The sequence below is a fragment of the Dermacentor silvarum genome, chromosome 4 (genome assembly GCF_013339745.2).
Source record: "Dermacentor silvarum isolate Dsil-2018 chromosome 4, BIME_Dsil_1.4, whole genome shotgun sequence".
NCBI classification, from domain to species: Eukaryota; Metazoa; Arthropoda; class Arachnida; order Ixodida; family Ixodidae; genus Dermacentor; species Dermacentor silvarum.
This window is the reverse complement of record NC_051157.2, coordinates 110,375,441-110,390,529: the sequence shown is the minus strand read 5'-3', so window position 1 is coordinate 110,390,529 and position 15,089 is coordinate 110,375,441. Positions and strand designations below refer to the sequence as shown.

General features: G+C 47.7%; 1 protein-coding gene across 3 annotated transcripts in view; it reads left to right on the top strand.

Annotated features, from left to right (window-relative positions):
* LOC119448241 (uncharacterized) overlaps positions 1–15,089 on the top strand; it is a 38,322-nt gene that overhangs the window by 12,450 nt on the left and 10,783 nt on the right. For 2 of the 3 annotated variants that reach the window (XR_007466453.1, XR_007466451.1), the window contains one exon: positions 5,144–5,236. The exons of the other annotated variant lie outside the window; for it this stretch is intronic. The gene's annotated coding sequence lies outside the window, so the exon portion shown is untranslated. The remainder of the gene's footprint in view (positions 1–5,143; positions 5,237–15,089) is intronic. 3 annotated transcript variants of the gene reach the window in all.

The following is a 15,089-nucleotide window of genomic DNA, read 5'->3' as shown; positions in this document are numbered from 1 at the left end:
GACGAAAGAATTCACGTTTGCTCTCTATATATGGTGATTGTAAAGGAGGAAGGAGATGCTTAATTCTGCAGCCTTTCAGGGAGCACGGTGCAGAACACGGGTTTGCTCTTCGACGTGCGTTCGCTCCCCGTGAAAGCCCGCGTCCCTCACACCCTTTCACTTGCACATACAGATTTCATCGCCGTTGACAGCATACGGAACCTCACGGCGACGCCGACGGCAGAAATCTGCTTTGGAGTGTCCATATAATTGCTATCACAATAAAAAAAATTTTCACTGGTTCCCTGAATGTTCATGGTGTAAGAACAAATTGCAACTCGAGTATAGTGGTAACCATTGGCTTGCTTGCTACCTAAAGTTATAGATTGCATCCTATCACTGTGGTGATGTATCAGTGGCTGAATGTCACATCACACAAAAGCAGAATTAGTGTTCCTGAAAGTGATGAATAAGATATATGGCTCCAGATTATGCATGTATATCCAGTAGTTTTTAAAATGCTTATGCAATCATCAAAGAGCAGTGACTGCTTAATCCTGTATGAATTGCGCAGTAAATTTGTCCATTAGTATATAGGCCACATTAAATAATTCATCTAGGATTGCTTTATTGCAGAGCAAAATAGAAAATATATGTTGCTATATGCAGCTGTAATTGGCATTTACAATTGCATCCATACCATATGCTATTTGTGAAGTCAGAATGCCACATGGTGATCTTTTGTGTACGTCATAATTTTCTGATACATAATTATGTATTCTGTGCAGTCAACAGAAACTTAGAGCATTTGTGCAAGCTCACAATGTATTTGCAATTACCTTCATGCTTGCCGAGTGCAGTACAAAGATGGCTGTCATTCCATAATCGTCCCAAGTCTAAGTTATTCTCTGTGGGAGTTGTATGTGACATCATTACTGCCTTCCATGGCTCAACTTGACTTCAGCCAACCAAGAGAACAGGCTGGCTTCAGGAAGGGATATGCTACGATAGATCACATCCATGTCATCAATCGGGTAATCGAGAAATCTGTGGAGTACAATCAACGTCTCTATATGGCTTTCATAGATTATGAAAACGCATTTGATTCAGTAGAGATACCAGCAGTCATAGAGGCATTGCGTAATCAAGGACTACAGGAGGCATGCGTGAATATCTTAGCAAATATCTACAAGGATTCCACAGCTACCTTGGTTCTCCACAAGAAAAGTAGAAAGTTACCAATCAAGAAAGATGTCAGGCAAGGAGACACAATCTCTCCAGTGCTATTCACTGCATGCTTAGAAGTATTCAAGCTCTTCGACTGGGAAGGCTTAGGAGGGAGGATCGACGGCGAATATCTCAGCAACCTTCAGCAACAATGGAGATGAATTACAACAAGTGATTCAGGACCTTAATCGAGAAAGTGTAAGAATTGGGTTGAAGATGAATATCCAGAAGACAATGTTCAATAGCCTGGCAGGGGAACAAGAATTCAGGATCGCCAGTCAGCCTCTAGAGTCTGTAAAGGAGTACGTTTATCTAGGTCAATTACTCACAGGGGGCCCTGATCATGAAAAAGAAATTTACAGAAGAATAAAATTGGGTTGGAGTGCATACGGCAGGCATGGCCAAATCCGGACTGGGAGCTTACCACTGTCGTTTAAAAGAAAAGTGTACAATCATTGCATTCTACTGGTGCTAACATATGGGGCAGAAACTTTGAGGTTAACAGAGAAGCTCGAGAACAAGTTAAGGACCGCATAAAGAGCGATGGAACGAAAAATCTTAAGAGTAACGTTAAGAGACAGGAAGAGAGCGGTGTGGATCAGAGAACAAACGGGGATAGCTGATGTTCTAGTTGACATTAAGCGGAAGAAGCTCACAATGTATGCTTATGCAATCATCAAAGAGCAGTGACTGCTGAATCATGTGTGAACTGCGCAGTAAATTTGTCCATTAGTATATAGGCCACATTAAATAATTCATCTAGATTTGCTTTATTGCAGAGCAAAATAGATTTAATAGATAAATCGAGCAAATAGATAAATCATACTCGATATGCATTACATGGCCTGCCCAGCTGTGAGCTGGGCAGGCCATGTAATGCATAGGATGGATAACCGGTGGACCATTAGGGTTACAGAATGGATACCAAAAGAAGGGAAGCGCAGTCGAGGGCGGCAGAAAACCAGGTGGGATGATGAAGTTAGGAAATTCACAGGTGCAAGTTGGAATGCGCTAGCGCATGGATTCTCAAAGTGGGTTCCACAGGCCCCTGCTAGGGGTTCTGCAAGCCACTGATAAATTTTTAATGGTCCCACGGTTGCCAAGTGGCTAAAACGGTGAACACGAGGTGCGCTCGATCCACAGAACCTCCATTACCCATGCCCGAGTGTCAAAAAAAAAAGTCACAGGCCTGCGCGGCACACACAGCACAGTCGCAGCGTAAGCTGGTGGAGGAGCTCAAGAGTAGCTTCAATTTGGGCACCACGCACAACAGGGTCTTCGCGGCAGTCTGTTCACCTTGTTTTGACGAGAACGATCTGACCCGCCGAGGTGGCTCAGTCAGCTAAGGCGTTGCGCTGCTGAGCACGAGATCGCGGGATCGAATCCCGGCCGCGGCGGCCGCATTTCGATGGAGGCGAAATGCAAAAACGCCCGTGTGCTTGCGTTGTAGTGCACGTTAAAGAACCCCAGGTGGTCAAAATTATTCCGGAGCCCTCCACTGCGGCGTGCCTCATAATCAGAACTGGTTTTGGCACGTAAAACCCCAGAAAGAAGACGAGAACGATCTGAACTGTCCACCCGGCGTCGACGGCGAGCTGCGGCTTGTAATGCTCTGTGCACAGCAGTCTGCTGAGCCTGATCAAGCCTTACAACTGCAACTTACATGTCGAGCACGCTGCATTTGCAATCACCTTAACTAAATGCACCATCATACTGGCGGAGGCTCGGCAGCTCGGGCGGCTCAGAATCGCGTTGATTGCGCGCCTCGCCTGAATCGCATCTCTTCGTCTGCGCCTGCGTACGCTGCGTTTGCAGGCGCCTTACCTAGATGGCGCCACCATACTGGCAGAGGGCCGGAGGCTCGGGTCGTCTGCCCCTGCGCGCTTTGGAGTGTTTTAGGACATTTTCCGCTGCCCGATAGTAACGCTTACGTGGCTCAGTGGTAGAGTATCTGGCTCCCACGCAGCGGGCGCGATCCCGGCGGCAATCGGGTACTTTCTTCGCATTTCCGGCCATAGCGGTTACGGCGGCATACACCTAGGGCGGCGGCAACATCGCGATCCGAAACGGCTATTGGAAGGAACCCATAACAGCTTACGCTGTAAAAGCACATCACAGTGCGTAACGGCAACGCGCGAACTGTGCAATAAATCTGCAAGCAGCTTGTAGCCACCCAACCTCAGAAAATGGGCAGCCATGGGCAGCCTAAGCTTTCACACTTGAATCTCGGAGGCCGTAGCTTACCACCGTGCGCATTTCTCCCGTTTGTAGATAGGGTAAGTGCAGATATCGTGGGCACTGACGTTATACTTCGGAGGAATAAAAAAAATTAATGCGCAAAGCACCACAAATGCGCACTGCAAAAGAATAAAAACGGCGTTAGCATCCAAAAACGAAACGGCGCAGTCCGCATCGCTATGGTCCTCAGCGGCAAATCGTACTCGATACGTGATTGACAGCAACGCCGGAACTCATCGTGCCTAATTGTGCCCTCAAAGCCTTTATTCTTACGTTAATCACCGTGCGTAACACCGCCTTGGCGGCTAGCCGCAGGCCTTCACAAGTGCGTAGTCGTGATCTATGATCGCGTCGATACGTTTTGAGTCGGTGCGCGCATCGGCTGCGTGCCGTCACAACTGCCTAGCCCCCCCATCCATGATCGCATCGATAGCGACCGCGGTTTCGTGCGCACTTGTTGCAGAAAACGGTAGGTGTGACTTGGTGCGTGCGTCGGCCGCCTGCTTTCTGAACCGCAAGTTCGCCGTCCATGATCGCGTAGATAAAAGCCGCGTTTTTCGTCCGCAGCGGTTGCGGCAAATAGTAGTTTTGCTCCGACTCGGTGCAAAGCTGTCGAAGATGAAGAGTGCCGGCTACATCGCAAAGGGCGGACAATTTGTTGGCGACAAGCTCCTAGGGAAAAAATAATCGGGATGCGCGCGCAGCAGTGAAAAGCGTGTCTCAGATGAAGACGCGCACCACGGTCGCGCCACCGCTAGCTCTAATCAGTCATATGAGATGACTAGAATTTCAGCTTCCATACTGCTCTTGTGCAAAATATAAACAAGATTTCCTGATTCCGTCGGTAAATGAAAGCGTGTTGACGTAGTAAGCATAAATTTATTGTTTTCTTGATACCCTGCATAATTCGACATTCGGTTAATTAGGACATTGTAATTCAGTGAATTCAATATGGGGGGGGGGGGTCCTTGGCGCCTCATAGAGCTTAGCAGGGTTCCCTGGAACAAACATGCTTGAGAACCCCTGCGCTAGCGCAAGACAGGGGTAATTGGAGATCGCAGCGAGAGGCCTTTGTCCTGCAGTGGACATAAATATAGGCTGATGATGATGATGATGGCTCAACTACCCTCCCATCTAAGTGACTTGATGTCTTTACATGTGCTTGTATGATTATTGATTATACTCAAGACACGAGAAAGGGAGAAACAAAGACAAGCGCTTGACTTTGTTTCTCCCTTTCTTGTGTAAAGAAGCATTACACCCTTGTCAAAGTCTAAATCTGGAGTGTCTGCATCTCTCGGATTCGTCAAGCTGCAGTGTAGTCTCACATTTATATGTCGCACATCAACTAAACTGTCAACCAACTTTGCAGTCATTCCCAGAAGTGTAAAAACCAGTGGAGGATGCAGTCATTTGTGCCTCAGAAAACAATGAAACTTTTTCTGTGTACGCCCAATTATAATTCTTCTGAAATCTTGCGTTTGAAGGCATGAGCATCACCATCAAACTTCAGTCTAACCTGAGTGCCACAAATCGAGCAAAAATGCCAGCAAGAAAAAGCAGAACTTCACTGAAACGTGGGCCATGAGGGTTGCCATAGTGGATAGCATCAGATTAATTTTGACCACCTGGGTTTCTTTAACATGCACCTAAAGTGCAGTACGTTAGTGTTTTTCACAACTGCCCCATTGGAATGCAGGTGCCACAGCTGGGAATCGAACCCATAACCTCGTTCTCAACACCTCAACACCATATAGCCACTGCAGATAGGCAAGGGGCCAACCTTCCTGCAGTGAGTATCGTGAGTCGTTTTTATTAAGCTGCATTTAAGTGCCATGTTTAAAGATATGTTTGCAACTCTCTGGCTTTAAGCAGTAGAGACAGTTTTGCCAGTTCATGATTGTGTGCCTGCCCTCTTTATCCTGTTTGGACCTCTCTGCGCATCTATAGTTTGCATCGTGAGAGATAAAAAAAAAAAAACAGAAAATGCTTAACCTTGCACTCGGCCGCGCAACGCTTGAAACAGCGAAGCTAAGCGATCGTAGCCCAGCATTTTCCGGAAGTGCGCACAAACTTTTCATCTTATCACTCATGATGATGATAATGTCGTTTCGCGCGTCTCGGAGTTACGGACGTCCCTGTGCGTTGCATAGCGCAGCTTGCAACATTGACACCGCGTTGCTATGCCGACAACGCGTTCCAGCAGACCCGCTCCGTAAATGCGTCTGTCTCTTTCTCTCGCTCTCATAGCGCGCAAAACCTCTTCACCTCGCGGAACACGAGTGTACGAACGCGACAGCTGTGGACGAAGACAACGACGCTCGAACGCAATCGTATGGTTCGCATAAATACTTGTTTTGCAAGCGTGGCTGTATAGCCTAGTGGTTACGATGCTCCCTTTGGGACCGGGGGTACGCGGGTTTGAATCCTGCCTCGGCAAGAAAGTTTCTTTTCTTTTCTTTCTTAGTAGTTTCTTGATATGCACCACAAATTACGGCTGGCTTAAACAGTCGAGCGAGGTGTTCGTGCTTACCTGTGCGCATTTGACACCGTGCTTGTTAATTTAGTTAGTAAGCGAACGTTTACAAGTTTATACAGCTGATAAAGCTATCCTTACTTCATACAGCTGTCTACTAATTTGCTATTATAATCGTTGCTTTACCTTTCGTGCGAAACTACAGCTTTCTTTTTTTTCTTTTTCCTTTTTTTTGCAGTTTCTTGAAAACTGTATGAACGGGGTTCTACTATCTGTGTGCGTTTTCTTGCCCAAATCGTCAAGGATTGCCTTCTGGAAGGCATAAAAGCGCGCGCACGTGATCTCATTAATGTTTTCGCACACCACTGAACCCCTCAGCACGTCGAGTGCAGGAAGCATTTGGCCGTCGTGGCTACTGCCGCGGTCGTCATAGCTGACGCAGTCCTCGTCTTCTTTTTCACTGGTCAAAGCATCAGCTAGGCTGTGATGTGGTCCGGTCCGCTCGACGGGAGAACCAACGAGAGATTGCGCAGCCGTGTGACGTAGCTGGTTGCTTGGCGACTATGGATCCAGCCCAAATCCCGCTGTGCTGGTTCGTTTGTGCTGGTTGCTCCACTGGCTCGGCTGCCGCTGCCGCCACTTTTGCTCATGCATTCGTATGATCCACAGTGGTGCGGAAATGCGTTCGTAACAGCCAATGTTTTTCGTATTGAGAGCAATGTATTTCGGCCGGGGAGTGTTACCAATTCGTATCATTGAAATTCGTACCAGCCGTGATCGTATCGCCTGGGTTTCACTGTATATAGCGCCCTATTTTGATGGCCGCAATCCACTTTCACTCTGTCAGGTGCACTCCACTTGGGGAAATCTTGTCAATGTACGATATGCTCTTATTTCCCCACTTTAAAGGTTGCTGCAAGGGGCGTATGTGCACATCTACAACGAAGATGCTTGCAAAAAAGCTTGTGTGTGGTAGCCTCCAGAAGCATTGGACGTCGGAATAACTGCCCCAAGGTATATTGCCTGTAAATTTGCACAAATTGTACCGGTCCAAGTAGAGTCAACGCCATGAGGCCGTGTGAGGAAATGCTGGATTTTGCCCATGTGAGAAGATCTTTATGTCACCTTCATGAATTAACCTTGGCTGTTAGTATTGATTCATGCTCACTTCAAGCAGGTAGAAATTGTGCATGTGTGTAAATACAGGGACATTGGAATCCGTGGTGGAAAAGCTGAGAGCCATATTTCCCAGTTTTGGAGTTCCAGGGAGTGATGAAGAAGGAAAGGTAGGGAAGTTAGCCATGACCACACCCAGATGGTTGTTCCATGCATGGGAAAGGGGAAAGAATGTGCACACCATGAACGTTCACTCGCATACGTATATGCAGTAGAACTTCATTGACACAATCCCGGCACCAACATTCAGTACATCGTCAAACTGCGATCGTATGGTACGTTTTCCAGCCACTAGGTCCCATGTAAACAAGAAAATGTGCAAGGCACCCGCCGTGGCAGTGTTGTTTTCACTGGAAGCGCCGACGACCACGAGAGGAGAAAACAGGGACTCTCGTCGATTATCAGGGTCTTCACGGCCCGAATTAGTCCTATTAAATGCCCTTCTCAATTATATCGACGGAATTTAGTTATTCTGCGGCTACTTTACTCCATAATTCCACAAATTTTGGTGTGGAACTACCCGGGATAGACCAACCGATGGCTGCGAGTTGCCTGCATGAAAATGGAGAAGCTGAAGGCGAAGCGGATGTCACGACGATCCTTGAACAGTTGGTTCATCAACGAGGCAAGTGGCCTTCTTCGTAGCGACTCCACAACGCATGAGCAGCTCGACCCCATCTACGAGAGGCTGAAGGCAAATAATGACGAAACAAACACGGATGAGGACTTCCAAGCCGTGTACTAAACAGCCTTGAAATATGAGGACAACGCGACTCATATCCTTGCTGTGCTGATGAGCAAGTGGCACCGCATTTCAAGTGAGACTGCGCACGCAGCCGAGGGTTCGACATTGGCTACCCATACCATTGCTTCACCATCGGAAAGGATGGGAGCCAAGCTACCAAAACTCACGGTCACTCCCTTCTCTGGAGATGTGTGTAAATGGGCAGAGCTTTGGGAGCAATTTGACTAGATTGTTCACAAAAATGTGGCTCTTACTATCACTGAGAAGTTTCATTATTTGCAGCTATTTCTCAAAGGAAACGCTGCTTCAGCAATCGTGGGTCTTCCAACTACGGAAGGATGCTATAAGGATGCCATAGCCATGCTGCAGAAGCGCTTCGGGGACAAGACGCGCCAGGAGCAGGAATACTTTGCAAGGTTACGACAGCTGACTCCTCTTCATTCATCTAGTGACACAAGAGCCCTCTGGCAACTCTACGACCATGTACTCATCAAAATCTGAGACCTGGAGTCATTGGGTGCGAAAAAGTCGTTTTCGTCCATGCTCTGCGACATCATCCTTAGGGCGTTGCCCCGAGGCGTCTTAGTTAACTACCATCGTGCATGCGCTGCACAAGTCGAGAGTGCTACCGCGGGCAATGCTGCTGATTCTTCGAAACTAGACGGTCTACTCAAGCTTCTTTCGATCGAACTGGAAAGCCTGGAGAAGAGTGACTATAAGGACAGCAGCGTGCGAGACAGCGGCGGTCAGCTTTCATCAAACCAGCCACCCCCAGTCGCTACTGGAAGCAACCTGCGTCATTTGTTCTTCACATGAACTCTGGTCGTGGGTTTCAACCGTGCAAAGAGGTGTGAAGACATGAAGACAGCACTCCACAGAAGCGTGCCTTGCGGATATACCCCTGACGCAGTATAAGGAACTGCTGTCAAACGATAAATGATGCTTCCGATGCACAACCAAAGGTCATAGGGCGCGCGACTTCAAACGGAGCATCTCTTGCTCGAAGTGCAAAGGTCGCCATGGCTCAAGTATGTGCGATCCACAAAGGATCCCTCAGAGCTCGCACCAAGGCCTCAAGAATGACAGAGCAAGTACGACAGTTTGTGCATCGGTGGGGGGACAGCGATGAAGCAACGATGGATCCACTTGCGTCTTCCTGCAAACATTTCGAGCCTGGGCAGTAAGCGACAACACTGGCCGATGAACGTAGCCGATGAACTGGCACATGCATCAGTCATCATGCAAAGCGGCATTAGCGTGTTGATCGGCTCTGATCAAATGTGGAGAGTCTTGACGGGTGACGTTCTATGTTGTGAATGCAATGAATCACTGATTGCCATGAATTCTAAGCTTGGTTGGACTTTTCAAGGACGCACCACCTGTTTGACATCACTGCCAGCAACAACGGGCATGATGGTTTGCGTCTTGAAAGCTCACTTATACAAGTCGGACGAGTTCGTACGGACATTTTGGGAACTCGATCACTTTGGAATTTCTGATGCAGGTGACAGAACCAATGAAGTCAGCAAGGTGATGCAATATTTTGAGAGCACCGTCACATATCGCAAGAGAAAGTATGAAGTGGCACTACCTTGGAAGGATGGATTTGAGCTTTCAGGCAACAAACAGGTTGCTGTTACAAGGCTGCCGAAGCTTCTTAATCGACTAACGAGGCAGAAATATCTGCTGCAAATATACGATGGCACCATACGTGAGTACATATGAGCTGGTCATGCTGAAATTGTCGGCGACTTCCCTCCTGAGCAAAGCAAGCTGTATTACATGCCACACAAAGAATTCATCAGAAAAAAAGCGTTGACCACGAAAGTTCGGGTGGTTTTTGACGCGTCATCGCATGAAAAAGGTAGTAGGTCTCTCAAAGAGTGTCTTGAAAAGGGGGACAACCTGTACCAAGACCTTGGAAAAATACTACTGCGCTTCAGGACACACCCCATAGTGGTAATCGCCGATATTGAAAAGGCGTTCCTGCAGATATCAATACGGGAGGAAGACAGAGACGCTTTTCGGTTCCTGTGGTTTACCGAAGGCAATTTAATGGGTACTCCGCTCCAAGAATGGAGGATGACGCATGTTCCCTTTGGAGCTACTTGCAGGCCATTCCTGCTCACAGCGACCATCCTTTACCATGGAAAGAGAGCACATAAGGCCCAAGCACAAACTGCGAACAAACTGACCGAGTCGTTTTACGTAGACGACCTAGTCACAGGAGCCGACACAGAAGAAGCAGCATAAACATTTTGTTGTGAAGCGTAAGAAATTATGAAAGCGGCGGGCATGGTCCTGTGCAAATGGACCGCCAATTCTGCCAACCTAATGGTTGCCTTAGAACGCCAGCAGGAATGTGCCATTCAAGAAATGGTAGTCGTGCATAAGAATTCAGTTAAAGTTCTTGGTGTTGTTTGGAATCCTGCAAAGGACGGATTCACTTTTTCTGTTGAAAGCCTGTTAGAGTTCATGAAAGGTAAACTAAATACTAAATGGTTTATTTTACAAGCTTAATCAAGAATATTTGATCCACTCGGACTCGTTGGACCGTACACGATTGCCATATGTATACTGTTCCGGAGATTGCGGACACGAAGAATATGCTGGGATGAAAAATTACCCAACAACCTTCAAGAAGAATGGCAAGGTAGGGCACGGCAGCTCCCGCAACTGCAGGAAATAGCAGTTCCTCATTACCTTGGTGGAGGAAGGAAGTTGCCAAGTGAGATGCACGTGCATGTCTTTTGCGACGCCAGCCCAGCTGCGTACAGAGCGGTGACTTACGCAGTTACGACCAGAGATGGACAATCCATGTTGCTGATCTCCAAGGCACATGTGGCTCCTATAAAGAAAACAATGCTACCCCGCTTGGAGCTTTTAGGTGCATTGGTTAGCGCAAGACTGCTGACATACGTGAAGAGTGCACTAAATAACATTCGTATTGAGTATATTATGTGGACCGACTCTACTATTTTAACGTGATGGATACGAGGAGACTCATGGAAATTAATCGTATCACGGAAATTAAGGGCAGAGCAGAACCATCGCGGTGGAGATATTGCCCAGGATTGGAGAATCCGTCTGATTTGCTAATGCGGGGAGTGACATTAGACAAAGTGACTTCATGCTCAAGATGGTAGCATGGTCCTGACTGGCTACATGATCGATGTACAAGTGGCCTCTCCAACTGTCCATTTTGTCGGCCTTTGATGGCGCTGTCAGAAGTGAGTTAGCAGCAGTTCAAGTAGTAATAGAAGCACAAGTACACAGTCCAGTTATATGCATTGAGCGTTTCAGCAAGATTCAACACCTATTGCGAATAACAGCTTGGGTGTTCCGATTCACAGACCGTTGTCAACACAAGACAGAAGAAATTAGCCACCTGAAAGCAACAGAAGTAATTCGGGCAGAGAACTACTGGGTTAAATACGTCCAAAAACAAGAATTTTATGCAGACCTCAACTGCATAGCACGAGGACGACCACTAGAATCCACGTCGCGCATTGCCGACCTCCGCCCGTTTATGGATGAGAAAGTTACCGCTTGGAGTGAAGCACCCAATAATTCTCCCCGCAAATCACCATTACTCCACTCTGGTGGCCATAAGAGCTCATCAGCAAGTCTTGCACGGAGGTGTACGAGAAACTCTTACCCAGATCATAGAGTACTACTGGATTTGTCGGGCGCGGGTCCTGGTCAAGAAGGTTATACATAGCTGCAATGTGTGCAAACGTTTCACCGCTAGACCAGGAAGTGCTCCGACCGCTCCTTTACCAAGTCACCGGATGGTGCCGACAAACGCTTTCGAAGTTGATGGTGGTGACTTTGCCGGACCTCTCCTAGCACGCTCACAAGACGGTGACGCCAAGTGCTACGTTACACTTTTCACGTGTGCCATGTCGCGAGCAAAATACCTTGATCTCGTTTCCAGCATGATGTCCGAATCATTCATATTGTGCTTGCGGCGGTTTGTCGGCCGAAAATGACTACCCAACGTTATCTATATGGACAATGCAAGGACATTTCAAAAAGTGTCAGCAGATTTAAAGTGGCTCTTTGATATGTTCACGGAAAAGGGATCTGGCGAACCACCTCAACTTCAACGGTATATAGTGCCAAATGCTCCTCAGTAGGGTGGATGGTAGGAACGGCTGGTCCGATCTGTGAAGACTTCTCTGCGTAAAATTCTCGGCAGAGCCTGCCTCAATTTCAAAGAAATAACGACAGTGCTGACAGAGGTTGAAGCAGTAATCAACTCCAGGCCTCTAACTTTTGTCGAGGCAGGCGAACGAGAACCGTGCACACTGACTCCAGCCGGCCTGTTGCTTAGACAACTAACTGCTATACCCTACGATGCAGTTGAAGGTGACAGCAATTCGAGGCGAGCGGATGCCATTCGTCGACACACCTACAGAAAGCTTCTAACTGAAAACTTCTGGAAGCGATTGCGAAAAGAATATCTACTACAACTACGATCTGCTCATTTCACGGCCAATCGACCAGCTGCAGACTTCAAGGAAGGCGATGTTGTTATCGTGCATTCCGAGACTTCACCCCTTCAGCTATGGAAACTCGCAAGGGTGATTGAAGTCTTCAGAAGTTCAGACAGTCATGTCTGTTCATGCAAGTTGAAACAACAAGGAGGTCTTATAATAACAAGGCCTATCCAAAAGCTATACCTGCTTGAGCTCCGTGATTAATTTCACTGCGCAGCCTTGAATGTTGTTTTCACTGGAAGCACCGGCGGACCAAGAACAGAAGAAGAATCGTCGGTGAGCACAAAAGGAGAAAACGGGGACTCTCGCCGATTAGCAGGGTCTTCACGGCCCAAATCAGTCCTATTAAAATTCCTTTTTAATTATATTGATGGAATCGAGTTATTCTGCGGCTGCTGTATGTCATAATTCCACAGCAGCTTCACTGCGGTGGGCGGTGAAGCCCACCCGTCTCACGTTAAAATGCCGGCGTGCACTCGATTTCTCTTTCCGGTACCAGCAAATCTTCTCCAGGGTTGTCACACACCGCATTCACAGCTACCACCGCCAATCCTATAGACGAGAAAACGATCGCCAGAAGGCGCTGCTGCGCCTCTTGATAGTGCCCCCAATGTGGAAATTTCAAGCAGTGTGGTTGCGCCGTGGTGCAGTCTCCGCTTTGTTTACGTTGTTTCGCCCGCGCTTCCCTTCGCTGCTCGTGCTCACGGTACTCCATTTTCGACGGCGGCAGATCGCCTGCTTGCTGAACAGCGATGCGAAGACTGCAGTGCGGTTTCAAGATGGTTGCCGATGCCAACAGCTTTTTTTGTGGCGGCAACCTCAAGAAAAGGGAGCGCCTGCTTCCACACGTGTGTGGTGTTGAACAAATTGTGGGCTGTGATGTTACAGTGAAAGCCAAGTGCGTGTCGGAGGTGTCCAACAAGATTGTATACGACATCGAGTTAGAGGTACACGCCGAGTTCAGAAATTTAGTCAATTTTATTTCTCTATGATGCAGTCACAAAGCGGTCATGCATGCTTGCAGAGATGTGCAGAGACGGTGACGATTGCGGTTGGTTTCGTTGGTCGCTGGGCGTGCACACACGGCTACTCTCATTTTGGCTCCCAGGGAGTGGCATCAGCACTGTTGGAACAGAAAGAACACATGCGTTAGGCACCAATAAGCCAATAAAATTAATTAACGATGTAAGTACTACATATGTGCATAATGCCTTATATCATGCTGTGTACATATTTAATGTATATCATGCCTTATTCAATTCCGATTTTAGAGTCATGGCAACTCATTGCATTATTGAGCAAGGTATCTTTTCACTAGTCATGAGAAATCACTCGTACAAACTGCTCCACGAAATGAACCCAGATCACGGTAACCAGTGATTACTTGGGACCAGCAGCACGAGCGCAAGAATTAGCGATACATGCCTCATTAAAGCAAATCTAGCTTCTCGTCGGGCGAATGCCCCGCTGCAGCTAAAGTAAGCTCACACCGATGGCCGGCTACTACATGAAACGAAGATTCTTGGCAGGAAGAGTGAAGCAGGAAGAATGTGTAAGGTGGCGATTACTTTAAAGCATGCTTAAATATAGTGAACCTAGAAAGCATGGCCAAGCAACAAACATAACGCGCGCGTCTCGGGCAGCTGCTTTGCGATCTGCTGCTTACCGACGCATGCGATGACCGCAGCTTGCATTAAATACGGATTGCCACCACACAAAAGACAAGTAATGTGCGGCCCCTTCTGTTGCCTGCACAACTAGGAATTCAAGTTGCAGCGTTTGGAAAAAGGATAGAATTATCTTGTGCTCGTCTTTGCCGATCTCGAGTGAACAAACAGTACAATCAATTAAATTCGTGGGTTTTACGTGCCAAAAGCACGATATCATTATGAGGCATGCTGTAATGGAGGGTTTCAGCAATAAATTTGACCACCGGGGGTTCTGTAACATCCACAAAAATCGTACATGGTAAGAACTGTATTCTTGCATTTCGTCCCCGTCGAAATGCGGCCGCCGTGGCCAGGAATCGACCTCGCGTCGTCGAGCTTAGCTGTGCTACACGTATGCATTTACCGCTAAGCTAACACGGAGGCTGTCACTGTACGATTCAACTACGCGACACGAAACAAACGGCCATGCGCTAAATACAGGCACATTACTATTGCATCTTTTTTTATCAAGCAGCTGTGATATTGCACGCGAATGCGAAGATACGTCATTTACTTGACTCGGGGTGCACCGCTGTTATCCACGCTTGTCGTCTGTCCTTCTTGTACCACCTCCTTAGAATTCTGTAGGCCTTCACGGGCGGCTTTCGACCTTTCCAGCTCTTGTGGCAATCATCAACACACAAGTATTGCGTGTCACCTTTCCTAGTTGATAAGGTTGCACTCGCCTTTGCGAAAAGAACGCACATGATCGCTCGCGCCGTAGAGAACACGGGTGCACGCTGGCCCAGCGGCGACCATCAACAGTTCCATCCTTCCACCAGGGGAGTATTCGGCGCTGGTGCCGTGTGGGTAACCTTTAGGTTGCCTAGTCAATTGCGATAAGCATCTTCGCCTATCTGTTTCACAGCACGTGGTGCCGTGGGAAATACTTTGCACACTTTTAATACGCGCTAACCCAAATGCACCGCCATTCCCTGCTGCAGACTGCAATCATATACTTTTTCCAGCCACTAGATCCCACATAAAATAGAAAAAGTGCGAGGTGCGTACACTTGAGAGCAGTAGCCACCCGCCGC